Here is a 17759-nt window from a genome sequence, read left to right as displayed (position 1 = left end):
TTTTGGCCCTATCTCTCAATGGTGAAGAATCATTTTGCATATTAAAAAAGTTATCATATCCAGCTCCAAACCCCATCTCTTCTGGATTTGATGTTGCCCAATTTCCCTGAAAATATCTGCTGTTTTTCTGCTCCAAGCGGTTCATCTGACCATATGCTTGTCAATGTAGACATCTCTGTGGCTGTTATTAGAGAACCACCTATGCGCCATTGAGTCTGGCATTTCACGCAGGCCGATTGGCAGGGACTTCAAGCAGCCATAAAACTTCTAGACTGGTCTCCCATCTCTACTTTCTCTGACATCAACTCATCCTGGGAATTCTTTCAAAGAAATGTGCTCTCCCTCATGCATATATTTATCCCCTCGTGTTTTCAGTTGTCCTACCCTTCCTCCCACCCATGGTACACTGAAGCTTGTGGTGAGGCAGTTTTCTTGAAACAACTTGCCTTTGCCTCATGGAAGGCAAATCCAACTGAAGGCAATCTCAGTTCCTTCCACAAAGCTCAGAACTAGTGTGTGTCTGCCCTCAGGTGAGCCTGGAAACACCATCTTTGCAATCTCAAGTCTGAACTCTCAAACCTGTCTCCCTCCTTCAAATTCTGGTGGTGGCATCTGGTTAAATCTATTTCTAGTGTATGTTCCCCTTCCATCCCCTTCCTTATCTCGAATGGCTGCACAGCTGACACTGCACGTGAAAAGGCTGAATGCCTGAACTCTGTGTTTGCTTCAAAATCTTGTGTCCCAAACCCATTGTCTGTCTGTTAATTTGCCAGAATCCTTTGGATTTCGGCAATTATGTTGGTCGGTTGTGTGTGTCATTCTGTGTGTCTGGCTGTCTGTCTGTTTGTTTGTGTGTTTGTTTACCCTGTAGCAGCCACACCGTTTCAGCGATCATGACCAAACTGGGTACAGACGTCGGCCATGGTCCAACTTAGACACTTGTCGTTTTTGGTGAATCTAGGTCAAAGGTCAAAGTCAAGGTCACCGAAAAACCGAAATTCTTAGTTTCACAATAACATCCGCTAAAATGGTCATATCGACTTCAAACCAAATCCAAAATGTGCATCCTCCAATACTGCATCCAACCATATGTCTCATTGGGGTGTCACATCAACACCCTTCTTAGCGGTCGGGTCAAATCTTTCAAATTGCGATATCAAATCAAGTCCGATTGGCTTCCAAGTTATGATCATGACCAAACTAAGTGCTATAACTCATTAAACAGTAGCACTATCGACTTATAAGAACCAAATTGATTTCCAGGTTTTTGTTGTTTCAGAGATCATGGAGATATGACAAAGTTATTCCGGCAATTCCTTGCTCAACGAGCAATTTCATTTGTCTGTTTGTTTGTGTGCAGGATATCTCAAAAAGTTGTTGACGGATCCAGATGAAATTTTGTGGATGGGTTCAGTGTGTGACAAGGACGAACCGATTAGATTTTAGTGAAGATCCGGATCCGGATCTGACTACAAGAATTTTTTTAAGTGATTCTTCACCATTGAGAGATAGGGCTCAAAATGAAATCTCAAAAAGTTTTGGGCGGATTCGTACGAAATGTGGTGGGACACGTTGGGTTTGTGACAAGAAAGAATTGATTCAATCTCGGTGAATATCTGGATCTGGATCTGAGAATTTTTAAAGTGATTCTTCACCATTCAGTGATAGTGCCAAAAATGATATCTCAAAAGGTTATGGACCGATTTGGACGAAACTAGTTGGGCAGGTTGGATGTGTAACAAACACAAAGCGATTAGATTTTGGTTCAGGTCCGGATCCATTTATCATGGGTCCCTCATTTGAAAAAGATATTGATTAAACTTGTAGAAGAAATTTATTGATGTCATTTAAGTGCTGTTGAAATGTTTCCATGGTGGAATAATAATAAAGTAAACAGTTTACAGTTTACCCCATGTGTAAGCAGGAAGCTCTGTTCATCGACACTTCCTCCTGTCGATGGGCAGAGCATGCTGCTCGAAACGTTGAGGCCTACTTTTACTTCTCTTCTTTTGCTTTGGAGTTTTTTTAAAAAAATAGAGGAACAGATGTTTGGTACTACAGAACTTTAATATGCAAGAAAATAAACACGACATGCAAACCAAAGTTTTTCAACCTGTACTCTTCAGGGTTGAAAAACAGCAAAATCTGGAAGTGAGAGCATGCATATATACGCTGGTCTACGTAATATCAACACTGATTGGTTCCTCAGTTATGACATCAATGGTAATCTGAGCCCCCATTGGTTAGTCCACAGTCAACAGTATCTCTGGCTCCGATTGGCTGGAATACAGAGCTCCGATTAACTCCGATTGGAGTACAGAGCGGTGACTCACCATTCGCACAAACGACTTGGAGGGAGGGGGGAGGATGTGATGCCCCCGAGGCCAATTTTTTGTCTTTTTCTTCTTTTCTTTAGGGGAGGGGGCATGGGCCTGCCCAAAAACACACAACATCAACCGCACAACGCCCCTCGACAAGACCCCCACCAACAGCACTCTGCACACATGCACACCATCACCCATCAATGCTCAAACTCCCTAAAAGTCCTGTCAACATCCCCATACCCCTCTATCTCCATCTTGTCAACATCCCCATACCCCTCTAACTCCATAACTTCCAGGTACCTATCTAATTCTCATTGAAACTTATCTACTGTTTTTGCTGCCACCACTTTTCCAGGGAGGCCATTCCATGCATTAACTACTCTCTAAGTGAAAGTCCCCTGCCTGACGACTGACTTCCTACTTACTTCGTCCCCTACTTACTACCATCTTAACTCTCCTCTTCTTTACTCTCAAGCTATGGCCACTGGTTCTATCACTGTCTACTCTGTTGAATAATTCAACTGCACTTATTTTATCTATACCTTTCATTATCTTAAACATCTCTATCATATTTCCTCGTAACCGCCTCTTTTCTAGTGTAGAAAGCCCTGTCTCCTTCAGCCGCTCCTCATAGCTGAGTCTAGCTAGGCCCGGAATCAATCTAGTAGCCCTACGCTGAACCCTCTCTATGGCATCTATGTTCTTCCTGAGTTGTGGTGACCAGAACTGCAAAAAATATTCTGATGTGACCCTCACTAAATTCCTGTACAATGTAAACACCACCTCTTTTGATTTATAATTGATCCCCCTCCGAATACAACCGAAAACGCTATTTGCTTTACCTATAGCTGTCTGGCACTGTGCTGCCTGCTTACCTCCCATATCCATTACCACCCCCAGATCCTTCTCCTGTGTGACACGCTCCAAAATTACCTCTTGCATCCTGTAATCTCTACTTCATTGTTCTTTCCCACCCCCAACACATTACACTTGCTCAGGTTAAATTCCATCTGCCAATCTTTTGCCCAATATATACAAGTATCAATACTTTCCTGAATCTGATCACCAGCCCCTCTGCTATCCACCTCACCTCCAAGCTTTGTGTCATCTGCAAATTTGGAAAGCTTACTCTTTACCCCATTATCCAAATCATTGATGTAAATAATGAATAGTAATGGTCCGAGTACTGATCCCTGAGGTACATCACTACTTACATCCTCCCAGCAAGACATCCTCCCACTCATAGCCACTCTTTGCTTCCTACCACAAAGTCAGTTTGCAATCCAATTAGCTACCTGACCAGCCACTCCACAAGCCCTCACTTTGACTAACAACCTCTGATGTGGTACCTTATCAAATGCCTTCTTCAAGTCTAGATATACTATGTCCACTGCCATTCCCTCATCCACCCAATCAGACACTGCTTCATAGATCTCTAAAATATTTGTTAAACAAGAACTACCTTTGGTAAACCCATGCTGACTACCTTTAATTAGCTTGTATTTGTTTAAATGGTTCCTCATCTGGTCCTTAATTAATGTCAATTTTTTAGTCCACAGTGGTCCACAATGGGAGGTTCCACGGTAGTAGAGGATAAATGGGACTTCTGAGGCAGCCATTCAAATGAATGGGGGAAAAGGGAAAAACTTTCTAACTTAAGCCCCAAAAGCCCAAAATAGGAGACTGATTTTCTCCCCCTCCCATACAAGCAAATGTAAAATTGAGACTGGCTCAAGCCTCAAAAGCTCAAAATAGGAGACTGATTTTCTCCCCACCTATCCCCTTCCCTCCCATACAAACAAATGTTAAATTGAGACTTGCTGATTAAAGCACTTCTTTCCTTTTATATATTTCATTCCACTCAAAGAGCGAACCAATGAATATTTGTCCATGTTCTCCTTTTGGGAATTAATTAATTTTCCTATTACATTCATCACCATCAAGTATATTCACAAAGATTACTTTGGAACTTGGTTCTTGGTTTATGTGTCTTTGTTGAGCAGAGATGAAATGATAAACTTCTCTCAATGAATGCTCTTGTCTGACCACCTGCTGAGCCACACATCATTTTGAGATTGTAGTAAATTGTTTTTCCATTGTTCAATTGATAACCATCAAAGTTTTCAGTCCATTCAAGGATATTAATTTTTTTCTTTACATCCTCCAACTTATTTGTAATTAAATTTATCCGCTTATTTGTTTTATCTACTTTTACCCTGGTTATTTCTTCAATAAGACATATTTGATATTTCTCACATTCTTTATGTTTCCCATTTAAATACCAAGGCTGAATACATCTCCACTCTTTGGTTTGGTTATTGCTTGGTTCTATCATTTACAAATCAGTAAAAAGATGGCGGTAGCCTGTTAACCTTTCCAACCAAATATCTTAGCACTTATACTTATAACCATAAGGGAGACTATTGATTCCATTCTCTAAAATATATATTTTATCATCAAAAGCTCCTAATGCTTTCTTATTTATCTCTTCTGTTTATAATTGATGTTTATAACTTCTTATTGTATTCATTTTCCTGTAATCTTCCTTCTTTAAGGTTAAACAGTTGTAATAATGTTTCAAGTTTATTGTTTCCTTGATTATATATTTCTTTATTCCCTTTAGCTTCTTATCACACCTTTCAATGTTATTATTATCAATATACGTAAAAGCATAAGACTTTGATCTCAATCCTATAAATTCACTCATGACCTTCCAACCCAATTCATCTTTTAACTTACCAATAACCTTTTTCTTCTTTGATGAAAACAACACATCACCTGACTTATAATTACTTGTATCATATTATCAATCATATCCTCATATACATTACTTGTCTTAATTTCTAATATAAAACTATCTGTATCCACATATAACAATGACACATTATCCTTATACTTTGATTTTAAATTATTATATTAATAGTCATACATTAACGATTTTGACAAGTCAAGAAATGATGTTCCTATATAAATAGGTTTATCCATTTCAACACTCTCTTTTTTCAAATGAATAGCACAAAAGTTCTCTTCAAACACCTCCGCTCGTTCAAAACTTGGTCTATAATTAACTTTGAAGCCTGTTTCCAAGATGTAGAAAGTGTTATGTTTTGTCGATTCCTAACATTTTCCATAGTCTTTCCAAATACAGCATTATTTATTAACTTATAAAAGTCCTTCTCCAAATCTGTTTTTGCTTCTGTTCTCCTTTTTGTATTAAAATCAATATATTTCCTTAACCAATGACTGTTTAAATTTCAAAATTCGATGAATATTCCTCACTATCAACCCAGCAGATAAATATTACCTCAAGTTCCTTTGATGTAAAACATAACTTTCTTTATCATTTTATGTAGTAAGTAGTTTTTCTGGAGATTTACCTTTTATATTGAATGACTGTTGATAATCACTTAACCATTCTTTTCTTGGACTTTCTTTATCAGGGGCATAAGGTCGGTCTTTATGTTGGTGATGAAGTTCTTCTGGATATTTTAAATCAACCTCAAAATAATATCCAACTTCAGCTTCATTCAATTCTTTTTGAGAGGAGACAACAATGTCTTGTAACCGGGCGTAGTGGCGTGCGCCTGTAATCCGGCTACTCGGAGGCTTTGGTTGGAGGATCGCTTGAGGATGGGTGCTCTGCGCTGGGCCATGCTATGAGAGGGTGTAGGGCAGCCCGGAATCATGGCGAAACCCAATCCTTATCCCTGTGTCGTAAGAGGCGACCAGGGTTGCATCAGGAAGGGCATCCGGCGTAAAACCTATGCCAAATCAGTATGCGGATCATAACGGATGATCCGCTGTGGCGACCCCTAACGGGAGCAGCTGAAAGACGAACACACACACAACAATGTCTTGTAAAACTTTTTCATAATGTTTTTCTTTAACCCATTTAAGTTTTCCATAAGGTAAAGATTGAGACATAGCCCACCCATACAAATTGTTAGCATCATAATACATCAGGTAAGAGTTGTCCTCATTCTTATTATAATCAGGAAGATATTTGTTATTTGCTTTAGCATATCTCTTGGAACATACTTGAGATATTCCTCCTCTTTTAGCCTTCTCTATCATTAAAAGCATATCTTTATTACTGATTAATTCCAAAATTTGTTTTGTCATTTTTAGCTCGCCTGTTCGAAGAACAGAGAGCTATAGCGATACCCCCGGCGTGAGCGTGAGCGTCAGCGTGAGCGTGAGTGTCAGCGTCAGCGTGAGCGTGAAAATGCTAAAATTTTTGGTGCAAGTTATTTTCTTTCTAATGTTTTTATCTACCACACTATTTTTTACTTACATACGTATATTACATGTATATTACAATATACAATATACAATTTTACTTGCATATGTAATATGTATATTACAATATACAAACACATATATTGCTTTAAAATCATTTGGATCAGACTTCACTGCAATGCTTTATAAAAAAAAATATTATAAGACTAGTCTTTTAAAAACGAAAAACGATAAATGTATAAACAGGCGAGCATTGGGTGGCTTTGACACCACTTTGGTTAACATAGCACTCCAAGCCAAACCCGGGGCTATGTAATAGTGAACAGGGTCTAATCCATAAGAATTTTTATTATGACAGACTGTTCTAAAAGTTTCAAACACATCAGCCAATAACAATACATCAGTTTTAAGATACAAATCATGATATTTTCGCAGATTCTTTATATTAAACTTCTCCCAAACCATTTTTAACTTGTGTGTAATCTCTATCAAAAATATGAGTTTTATTCAACTTGCCATAGAAACTTTCCCTTGAAGGAAGTTGTGTTTCTTTGAACTTCTCAAATGAATCCATATAGTCGTACGGATATATTCCCTTTTGTGATAAGAGATCAATCTCTTCTTGATTTGAGAAATGTGATTTAAGATTCGGGAAGTTTTTAATATTTGATGCGAAGTTAGATAATGGACTTGCCATAAACTTGTATGTGTCAAGAAATTTGATATGGGTTATGAGAGATGTATGAATTGTTTTTGTGAATGAGATGTATTTTTATCTGTATTAGGAATGGCAGAAATATCTCCAGATGTCTTTCTTTGAAAGTTCATTTGTAAATAGATGTGTGTCATAGTGAGCGTTGTTGTGAAGAAAGACAGGAATAAAGTTTGGGGGCTTGTAATTAAGATTACAACGGGAATGAGCTGGACCTCTATATTTTCCAGTAAGGTGACAATAATCCCTAACCTTCGCCCTCCCTCAATCTTCTCACAAATATGACAGATACTGTTCTTTCTAAATTCCTTTTTCTCTCCCTTTGTAATGACATTGGTTTACAGGTTTTCACCATTATTTCTCTTAGTCTTATACAATCTTTTTCCAATCGTCTTACAAACTTCTCTGAGGCATCTTCTCCTCTATAAAGTTCGAACTTGTATTCATCACCAACAGCTGATTTGATATAATAACAGAAACCACAAGGAGTATGTTTTTGATATTTATTTGTGTATGATTTATTTGGACTTGGAGAAACAGTGTCTATCTTTTCAAGGATACTTTTAAAATCAGCATATATCACAAACTGATGTTTTATAGATCTGTTAAAATATTTGAATGATATGTTTGAACCTGCTTTTGGTCAATTGATTATGGTTGATGTGTGATTACTACAATATTTTGAATGTTGATTTAATCGTTCATTTGTATGAAAGGAGTTGAGACATCTCTTGCAAGGATGTGTTTTACATTTTCTCTTGTATAGTTGTGATTTGGTTAATCTTGAGAAATTTTTGATGAAAGCATAATGTGATTTTTCCTTTGAAGTAAAGTGGAGAAGGTCAATGTGTGTTTCATCATTTTTATAGTTGTTTGAAATTTTAAATATCTGAACTCTGTTTGTATCCATTAATCCATATACATTAACAGATAGATTATTCATTTTCTCAAATTTAGGAATATCTCTCAATGACATTGGAAACTTTAAATCTTTAACATTTAATGTATTCTCATATTTCTTTTAATGTTCAACCCTTTCAGGTTCCATTGTGGAGGATGTAAGTGAGCAATAACAAACCATAGAAAACATTTATCTTTGTTTTGAATACTAGTACGTGGCCGTACGTGCGTGGCCGTACGTGCGTGGCCGTGTGTGCGTGGCCGTACCTACAAAAAAAAACTTTCAAACCGCGAGCCAGAAACAACAACCACACAGGCCGTTCCTTCGCTCTCACGTGTCCGTACATGCGTGGCCGTACGTGTGTGGCCGTACGTGCAAACCAAAAAAAAGATCAAATCAACTTTCAAACCATGAGCCAGAAACAACCACACAGGCCGTTCCTTCGCTCCCGCGTGTCCGTACATGCACCCCCCCCAAAAAAACTTTCAAACAAACACACAGGCCATTCCTTCGCTCTCATAAACGACGACTGGATTGGAGCATTTTGTTTATCTATAAATGCACATAAGAAATCGAAAAATTATTGGAATACATTAAGTCATCACTATCCGGAATTGTTGCGTGCCCGTACGGAATGTTCACATGCATTCCATGAATTATCGCTTGCATTGAAGTAACAACTGCTGTGATACTTCCACACATAGAGTTAATTAAAATCGAAATTAAAATCAAGTTTACCTCCCTGTCTTTGCTTGCCATGACATTCACTGCCATTGACCATTGCCACTCCGACGCCATGGTAACTAAGGCACCGATCCCCATTGTAACCTGCACGGCACGTGACGTCATCGTTGGCCGGCCGCGCACCGGCCTACCCAGCCACGCCTACGTAGCAACGTGTCCTTTCATTGGTTGGTAAATAAATGGCCATAACTTGGGAACCACTTGTCCGATTAATATCAAACCTTGAAAAGGCACATCCACTGGGCCCCAGCAATATACCTGGCAAGTTTCAATTAGATCGAACCAGTGGTTGTCGAGAAACAGTGGTCACACACACACACACATTGCTGGAATTATAGATAGATTAACAACCGCTTTCTTAAGTTTTATCTCTTTTGGTAAATCAATATAAGAAGAAGCTTGAACAGGAACTGATTTTAAGATGTGTATACAGTATCTAAAAAGATTATTTTTGTAATGGTAAATCCACTACCTACTACAGTGTTATCAACATCTTGTTCTTGTCTCTGGAGTTCATTGTAAACATCACATCTTACAAAATCTTGAAATGATGAGATAAAGTGAGGGTTTGTCCTCATATAGGGAGTAGTTTCATCACCTTGTCTTACCATATTCAATTTTACTCCCATATAAAACTTAAAAGTTTGTGTGTTTAAACATACTGTTTTTTAATGTTTAAACATTAAACTTAATGTGTTTTTAGTTATACAGTAGTTTCAACACTTTGTTTAACCATATCAACAGCTTCCATGATTGAAGATGGTCCAGGGTCTTGAAAGCGAAATAATTTTATTTTTATATGCCCTTTACATGCCCCATCAGTGTTTTCAATGGAGAATTTAGTGGCACCTTCCCTTTCTTCATTGTTCTTGTGTTTGCATGATTGAAGGTGTTTATATTATTATAATTTTTAAAAAAGAATATCATTATCAAATCTATTACAAATTTTTGTTTCTTGGTCAAGTGGAGATATATGTCTGAAAAGATTGAATGTATGTTTGTTGGTTTGAAGGTGTTTTTTTAATAACATTTATATTCATGATTACAATCATCGCAGTATGTTGTTTTTGTCATATTTATATAACAAAACTTTGCCTAAAATATAATTTTCTTGATGAAAATTCCATTTAATTTATAGGTGAATCTATGCTTAAAACCATTTTATCCTCCACCTTTTTTCACTTAATAAATACAATGTATCAAGACACAAAAGATAAGTTTCAATCAACCTCTTCATTTGCAAAAGATACTGAGAAATATGTCAAGGATGTAAAATTGAATAAAGATAAATATAACAACTATTGGATAAAAACAATTATTAGTAGAGGACCCCACCATTGAGTCCGTGACCAAGTTTCCGGGACCAATTTTTCAATGCAGATTCTGGTAAATGGGGCCAAAAAAAGAAATTTTAGTGAGGGTACCCCTCTCAAAAGTGCGGGCTAACTCCACCAGGGGGTGAAATTTAAAAATGACAGCCCAAAATCAATATTGTGGTTTAATTTCACTTCTATTTCATCTAGAACATTAGTTTTGGTGTCTAAATCTATGTTTTGGGGGTCAATGATTTCAAATCTGACTATAATAATTATGTATATGCAACACCAGAGGGCGTTTTACAATATATATGCCTATACGGAGACTTTTTGGTCAGTTTTGGGGCCGACATTACACTATGGTCAGATTTAAATACTTATTATTATGGATGTAATTCTATAAACCAGCTGGCAAGTCTATATCTGCAGTGCATGTACAAAATCGTAGTCCAGTACATACCGGTTTCTAGATGACAAAGTACAGATGACGTGAAAAATTTTAAATGACCTGAACTAGACTTGACACTGCAAAACACTGATATGCAGCGAGAGGGGTCATTCATACACTTGTGCGGCTTGATGAAAACTACTCGGACAAGTCCCCTAAGTCACAGCCAGTGGGTGCTTTTGCTGGTTTCCAGACAACAGTTCAACCTGTTGTAACAAAAAGTAAGCCATACTACTTCTTTACATATCCAAGTCCTCCTAACAAGATGGTAGTACATTAGGTAATGTGCAGAGTCGCTGCGGCAGGAAAAGCCAAGAACATGCCTTTCATTCTGTTGATTGGTGATCAACCTGTGTATGCCCACATTGTGCAGATCAAGTACGAACATCCGGAAGAATTTGGTGTCATCTTTCCCTTCATTGGGCCTTTCCACATGCATTTCTCCTTCATATCTGCCATGAACAAACGGTTCCAGGCATCAGGCTTGTCAGATCTATTAGCGACAGCAGGAGTAATTGCAGACGGCTCAGTGGACCAAGCTTTAAAGGGCAAGCACTATAAACGTGGCATGAGGTGTCGAAGACTGATGTATGAGACCCTTATTCTGAGACAAATTATCCAAACTGGAGCAGAAAATGGCAACACAGTACAATCTGATGCAATAAAAGCAAGTCTGCAGGTGCTTCAGGACAAATCAACCTCTTATGAAGAATGACAACATGCATATGTGTTGCTGGAAGGAGAGCCAGAAGTTTAGCGTAGTCTCTCAGGAATTAGAAAGATTGGAAAGCAGTGACAGCCCAATGACAAGGCTCTGGTTGAGTTTCCTGAACATGACTGAAATTCTAATGATGAATTTCTATGCCTTGAGAACACAGAACTGGGACGAGTTCAAGGCATCTGTCAGGCTTATGATTCTATGGCTGCAAGTGTATGATAACACAAACTATGGGAGATGGCTGGTAGAAAGTCTTCCAGAAGACAAGGCTCAGTTTATGGCAGGTGGTCTGTTTGCCCAGTCCACCATAGCCCAGTCCACAGGAAAACCATATTCTTGTCTGCCCCTTGACCTGTGGATTGAGATGAGTATGAACAAGGGTTCAAAGTTGAAGGCTGGGTGGCTTAAGATTTTGAAGAATGAGAAAATGCTGCTCACACATACCCGTACAGTAAACATTGTCAACAGGGTCAGGTCATCCTTGCATGGATTTGCCCAATCCAGTGAATCTGAACAAGCACACAGTGAAAATACCAGAAATCGACTGGAACTTGATGAAAAGGCTGTACAGGATTTGCAAATGTGTATTAATGAATGTTAATGCGACCCTTTCAATGTGGAAAACACACCGCTGAGATCTCTAATGTCTGGTGTTCCAGCTTCAGATGACCTTGTCAAGGACTTTGAGTCAGCTTGGGATGATGGAGAAAATCAGTTCTCAGCATTCTGCAAAGATCGAATGTTCTCAGCAACCAAGTCTTTCCATGCAAGTGTCAAGAAGAATTCTAGAACAAGCTTCAGCAATCCTCCACCAACAAATGAACAAAAAGGCAAAAGACCTGCAAAATCTGAAGAAATGGAGAACAAAGTAATGGCATCCATCATTGCAATGGCCGAGAAGCATAACAAAAAATTTGTTTTGGCAGATGTAATGAAGTATAGAGTCAATGATGAATGCTTACCAATCTTTAACATAAATGGCACGATGAGGAAAACTTAGAAGTCAAAGCTGATTGAAGTTCTCGACTTGGAAAGCCTTCAACATGTCCCAGGTGATTACGTAGCCATAATTGACATGGGCTTCATGTGGAGGTTATCTCTTCCATCAGCTGAACAACGGAATAAACATGATGGTGAGGTGTTCACTTGGTCTGAGTATGCTTCAAACATGCTCTCTTTAATACTGTGGCATCACACATCTGCTGCCACACTTATCCTGGTGAATGATCCTTATGACTTACCGTATACTATTAAGGACAGTGAGAGAAGTATGCGAGCAAGTAAAAATGGTAACGGAGGATTCAGAAACATTTTCATCAGAGCAGAGGAAAGCTTCCCATCACCAAAATTACTTGCTGACCTCTTCAGTAGTCCTAGCAATAAACAGAGGTTGCAAGTATTTCTAAAGAACCAGTCAGAATTATGTGAACCAGCCTCACAAACAATGAAATGATTTACTCCATCGGACCTGACTGCGAGAATCTCACCAGAGGGGTTAAAGTGTTTTACTATAAGTGCAATCACATCGAGGTAGATACTGTGATGTTTTTCATCTACTCGCAGATTCGCAAAGTTGACTCTCAAGTACCAGTCATACTGGATGCTGAAGATACTGATGTTGTGATGCTCGCTGCTCATGTTGCTCACAGGATTGATGGCATTTTAGGAATAAAGCACAAAGACACCATCATTGACTGTCATTCCCTCTGTGCAAAGAATGTTGCTGATGTCATCATACCGCTGTATGTACAGAGTGGTTGTGATACCACAGCTGCCTTTTTTGGTCATGGCAAAAAATCGGTTTTTGAGAAAGAAGTGTACCAAGAGGCTACACCAATTCTGCAGTCAGTTGGCAATGAAATTCCAGCCTCCAATGAAGTTCTGGACAACATGGCCATTTTCACAATGCGATACATCTATGGTGACAAAGTCAGCCAAACACTTAGTGAAGCCAGAGCTCAGAAGTGGAAGCATCTCAAAAGGAAGTCGACATCAAGAATACCACCTGACAGAGATTCTCACAACTTGAAGGTGCAGCGAGTGAATGATCAGTCCGACCTGTTTCTCAACTTTGATAAAAGTGAGCTCATTCCATCCCCACTGAACAGTGGGTGGAGGCTGGAGAATGGAAAATGTGTACCCTAGAGGTATAGTAAGTCAGCTCTACCAAAGGACTTAAGAGAATCAATACAGGGTGTAGATGAGGAGGAGATGCCAATGTCTGACGAGATTGATATTGAAGATGATGATTACAGTGATATAGAGAATGATTAATTCAGTAGAATTTAACTATGACAAGTACGACAAGTACATGTATGTTCATGTTTGCTATAGCTGTGTCAAAAATTGTGCACACACATTACCTTCACTTTGGGACTTAAGAATTGATGATAAGTTAACTGTCAAATGTCATCAGTTTCTTGCATTTTTAACTGGGCTGATAGCATTCAAGGTTGTGCAGTCGAGTTATATGTCGGAGAGTGGAAAAAAAAGTCGAAATATAGGCAAATATAGTGTAAAACGCCCTCTGGTATTGCATATACATAATGATCATGAACAGATTTGAAATCCTTAACCCAAAAAACATAGATTTAGACACCAAAACAAATGTTCTAGACCAGGGGTCGGGAACGTTTTTGACTCAGAGAGCCATTAAAGCAAAATATTTGGAAATCTATTTCAGTGAGAGCCATATAATATATTTAAAGACTGAATTCAACGAAATGTGAGTATAATAAGCCTCTGAATTTATTCTTTTAAATAATGTTGTTATAATACTCACCATTAATAGGACTTCTGGTGCTGCATGGATTTGCTGATGGCTTTGTAGTCTGGTTGGTACTTGGTGAGGTTAAGCTTCATGCAAGCCTTGAGGTTTTCATCCGTTAGACGTGATCGTAGGTTGGACTTGATGTTTTTAAGATGTGAGAATGACTGCTCATTACTGCAATACTCATACGCTGCAGTGTGAGGTATGTGACAGGAAGCACGTTCAAAGTTTTGATAATCAGCTGGTCTTCGGGTTGAAGTTTTTTCATTTCTGTCCACATGTGCTTGCTCGCCAACTCCGCTTTCTGTCATGCGATTCTTTCCAAATCTTCATTCAGTGACTTGAACTTATTCACCCACATGTCTGAGGCCTTCAGGTCAGCCACTTCTGCTTCAAAATCTCTGACGGAGACACCAGGAATGTAACTCAGGTCGGCTGTGTTCAGTGAACACTCGTTTGGATGGGTGATGAACTTAAAAAGACGAGTGTGCTCACGAAATTCTCCAAAGCGTGCTTTGAATGACTGTAGGAGACTTGATGTGAAGCCAGCTAACTGGTGGAGATCAAAGTTTTGAGTGGGCTCACTTGCTGTGCATGCATCTTTAAATTGTCTCAGTTTTTCAAAATGTAGTAAACGACCTGTTTCAAGATCCATGATAAAGAGCTCCAGCTTGTTTTCAAATGCAAACACAGCTTGTTGAAGGGATAACACTGTATTTCCAATGCCTTGCATTTTCACGTTGAGCTGGTTCAGATGTTCAGTCATATCCACGAGATAGTAAAACTTGAGGAGCCATTCAGTTTCGGCTAGCTCAGGTTTCTCAATCCCTTTCATTTCAAGGAAAGTCCGGATTTCGTTCAGGCAAGCCGCAAAACGGCTAAAAACCTTCCCTCTTGCCAACCAACGCACATTGCTGTGCAAAAGCAGACGATGATAGTTATTTCCAACTTCATCCAGCAGTGTTTTAAACTGGCGACCATTTAAGGCTCGGGCAACAATAAAGTTGATCACACGAATGACCAGCGACATCACTTCGCCAAGCTGCCCATCACACATCTGAGCACAAAGTGCCTCCTGGTGTAGAATGCAATGGAAACTTAGGATGGGTCTATTTTCATGTTCACGGAGAAGCGCCACAAATCCTTTGTTTTTCCCCACCATACACGGAGCACCATCAGTACACACTGAGATAAGTTTATCCATTGGCAGATTTTTTTCTTGAGCGAACTCCATGAAAGACTTGAATAAATACTCACCTCTTGTGGACCCTTTTATTGGCAGAACAGCAAGACTCTTCGCGCAGTGTATCACCAGCAGCATATCTTGCAATCACACTGAACTGCGACAAATGGCTTACGTCTGTTGACTCATCCAAAGCCAGGGAAAAGAACGGCGCTGTATTTATGTCCTTCACTTGCTTTTCCTCCTCTTGGTTTGCCATCATGATGCTACGATCATGAACAGTTCTTGCCGACAGAGGCATGTCTTGTATCCGTTTGATTATCTTGTCTTTGTTCGGAAGATCATCAAAAAGTTCATTGGCTACATCCAGCATGAACGTTTTAGCATACTCGCCATCTGTGAATGGTTTTCCGTTCCTCACTATTGCTAAAGATCCAGCAAAGCGAGCGGAATTATAGTCACCTTGCCGGGTCCATACGCGGAGTTGCTGTTGGCTGGCTTGCACCCTGCTCAGTAGCTCTTGGCATGCTTTCTTTCTGCTGTCTCCCGCAGGGTATTTTGATGCAAAGGTAGCATGGCGCGTGTCGAAGTGCCGCTTTATATTCAACTGTTTCATTGATGCAATTTTGTCATTGCAAATTAGACACACCACAGAACCTGCTCTCTCCACAAATGCGAATTCTTCGGCCCATTCGTCCTGAAATGTACGATACTCCTCATCTTTTTTTCTTTTCGCCATCTTCTTCGTCGAAGGGTTAGCTTTGAGCAAATGAGAGAGAGGGAGATGTTGACCCAAGTGAGTCTGGCTGGCCTGCGCACGGGCTGACATACTCGAGAGGTGCGGCGCGGCCGGCCGACTCTGGGATGCTGTCGCCTTAGCGGTGGTGCGTGATTGGTCGAGATGAATTCCTGACGCGTCTCGGCGGCGGCACATCATTGGAGGAACCGAAATCACGAGTCGCCTCGGCTGCATGACTAGACGAAACAAAAACCGCTTCAGCCAATTCGGAGGCGTTTTTTCTTCTCTCCTTCTGCCAAGTTCAGCCCTGCACGTGAATGAAGCACGACACCATTCAAACTATAGGTAAAGCTTCCACGAGAAATATTGGGCTTTGAAAGTTTCAAACTCTAATTTTATCTGCGAGCCAGATGCAATCATCAAAAGAGCCACACCTGGCTCGCGAGCCACACGTTCCCGACCCCTGTTCTAGACTAATTAGGAGTGAAATTAAACCACAATATTGATTTTGGGCAGCCATTTTGAATTTCGCCCCCCTGGTGGAGTTAGCCTGCACTTTTTGAGAGGGGTACCCTCACTAAAAAATTTTTTTGGCCCCATCTACCAGAATCTGCATTGAAAAATTGGTCCCGAAAACTTGGTCACAGACTCCATGGTGGGGTCCTCCACTATATGGTGAATAATATGAGTTCTTCAATTTCCTTCAGTGGAAGGGCTTTTAGTATATCTGGAAGAACATCAATTAAAGTAGCTCCAACAAAAGTTTCTCTTCTCCTTCTGGTAATATATTCAAAACTAGAAAAAGCAATGAAACAAGAAAAAGTATTAAAAAAGAAAAACCTTATGGATGAAGCTTTAGAAAGAAAAGACAAGACCATCTGTAATATGCAAGGAGAAATTTGTATTTTTTTCAACAACCTCAAAGATGTAAATCCTGATGAAATAAAGGATGTTAATATTTCAGGTGAAATAACATTTCGTTCAATCGTAGTTAAGGATCATTTTAAAATTACCTTTAATATAAAAAATATAGTCGTTGAATCTGTTCATGAAAAAAAGTACATAGATATAGATGGTAATGTTTTTTTCTACTCATTAAATATGAGTCATGATTCAACTGAAGATTTTGAAGATTATGAGAGTGATGATGGTATCTCTGTTGGAACAGAAGGCAGTTATGATACCGAGAGTTTGTGTTCAAATGATAGTTATGAAAGTAGTTTTATAGATGATTGTGAAAGCACCAATGAAAGTACTGAAGATTATACCGAAGATGAATTTTAGTTTAAGCAAATTTTTACTTTATAAATATGAATAGTTTACTAGATTTTGAGCCTCTTGAATTCCCTAATTCTCCACATGACAATTTTGAGAATTGTCCTGCATGTGTTGGGGTGGGATTAAACACAGAGTCAAAAGCCAATAAACAATGTATATTCTGTGATTATGTTTTAATTAATGATAATAAAAAATATCAAAAGGAATATAATTCGTTTAGATTTACACCAAAAATGAATTACTTTACAAGATTGATTAGAGAAATGAATGTAAAGTATGAGGGTGATAACACACCTCTCCTTACAATGGAAGAAACTGAACGTATTAGAGAAATGTTCAAAGGATTGTTATTATATATTATTCACAATTGCCATTTTCAGGGAAATA

At 39.0% G+C, this 17759-nt stretch overlaps 1 protein-coding gene across 9 annotated transcripts in view; it reads left to right on the top strand.

Moving 5' to 3' along the window:
• The window catches only part of LOC147013166 (AMP deaminase 3-like), a 76955-nt gene that overhangs the window by 6842 nt on the left and 52354 nt on the right, over positions 1-17759 (top strand). Inside the window, exon 3 of one of the 9 annotated variants that reach the window (XM_085854789.1) lies at positions 6453-6519. The exons of 7 other annotated variants lie outside the window; for them this stretch is intronic. The gene's annotated coding sequence lies outside the window, so the exon portion shown is untranslated. One more of the 9 variants, XM_085854787.1, reaches the window with a different exon arrangement.

The sequence above is a fragment of the Eptatretus burgeri genome, chromosome 14 (genome assembly GCF_056783735.1).
Source record: "Eptatretus burgeri isolate ZD-2024b chromosome 14, Ebu_testis_v1, whole genome shotgun sequence".
Taxonomy (NCBI): Eukaryota; Metazoa; Chordata; class Myxini; order Myxiniformes; family Myxinidae; genus Eptatretus; species Eptatretus burgeri.
The sequence above is the reverse complement of the archived record's forward strand: the minus strand, read 5'-3'. Positions and strand labels throughout refer to the sequence as shown.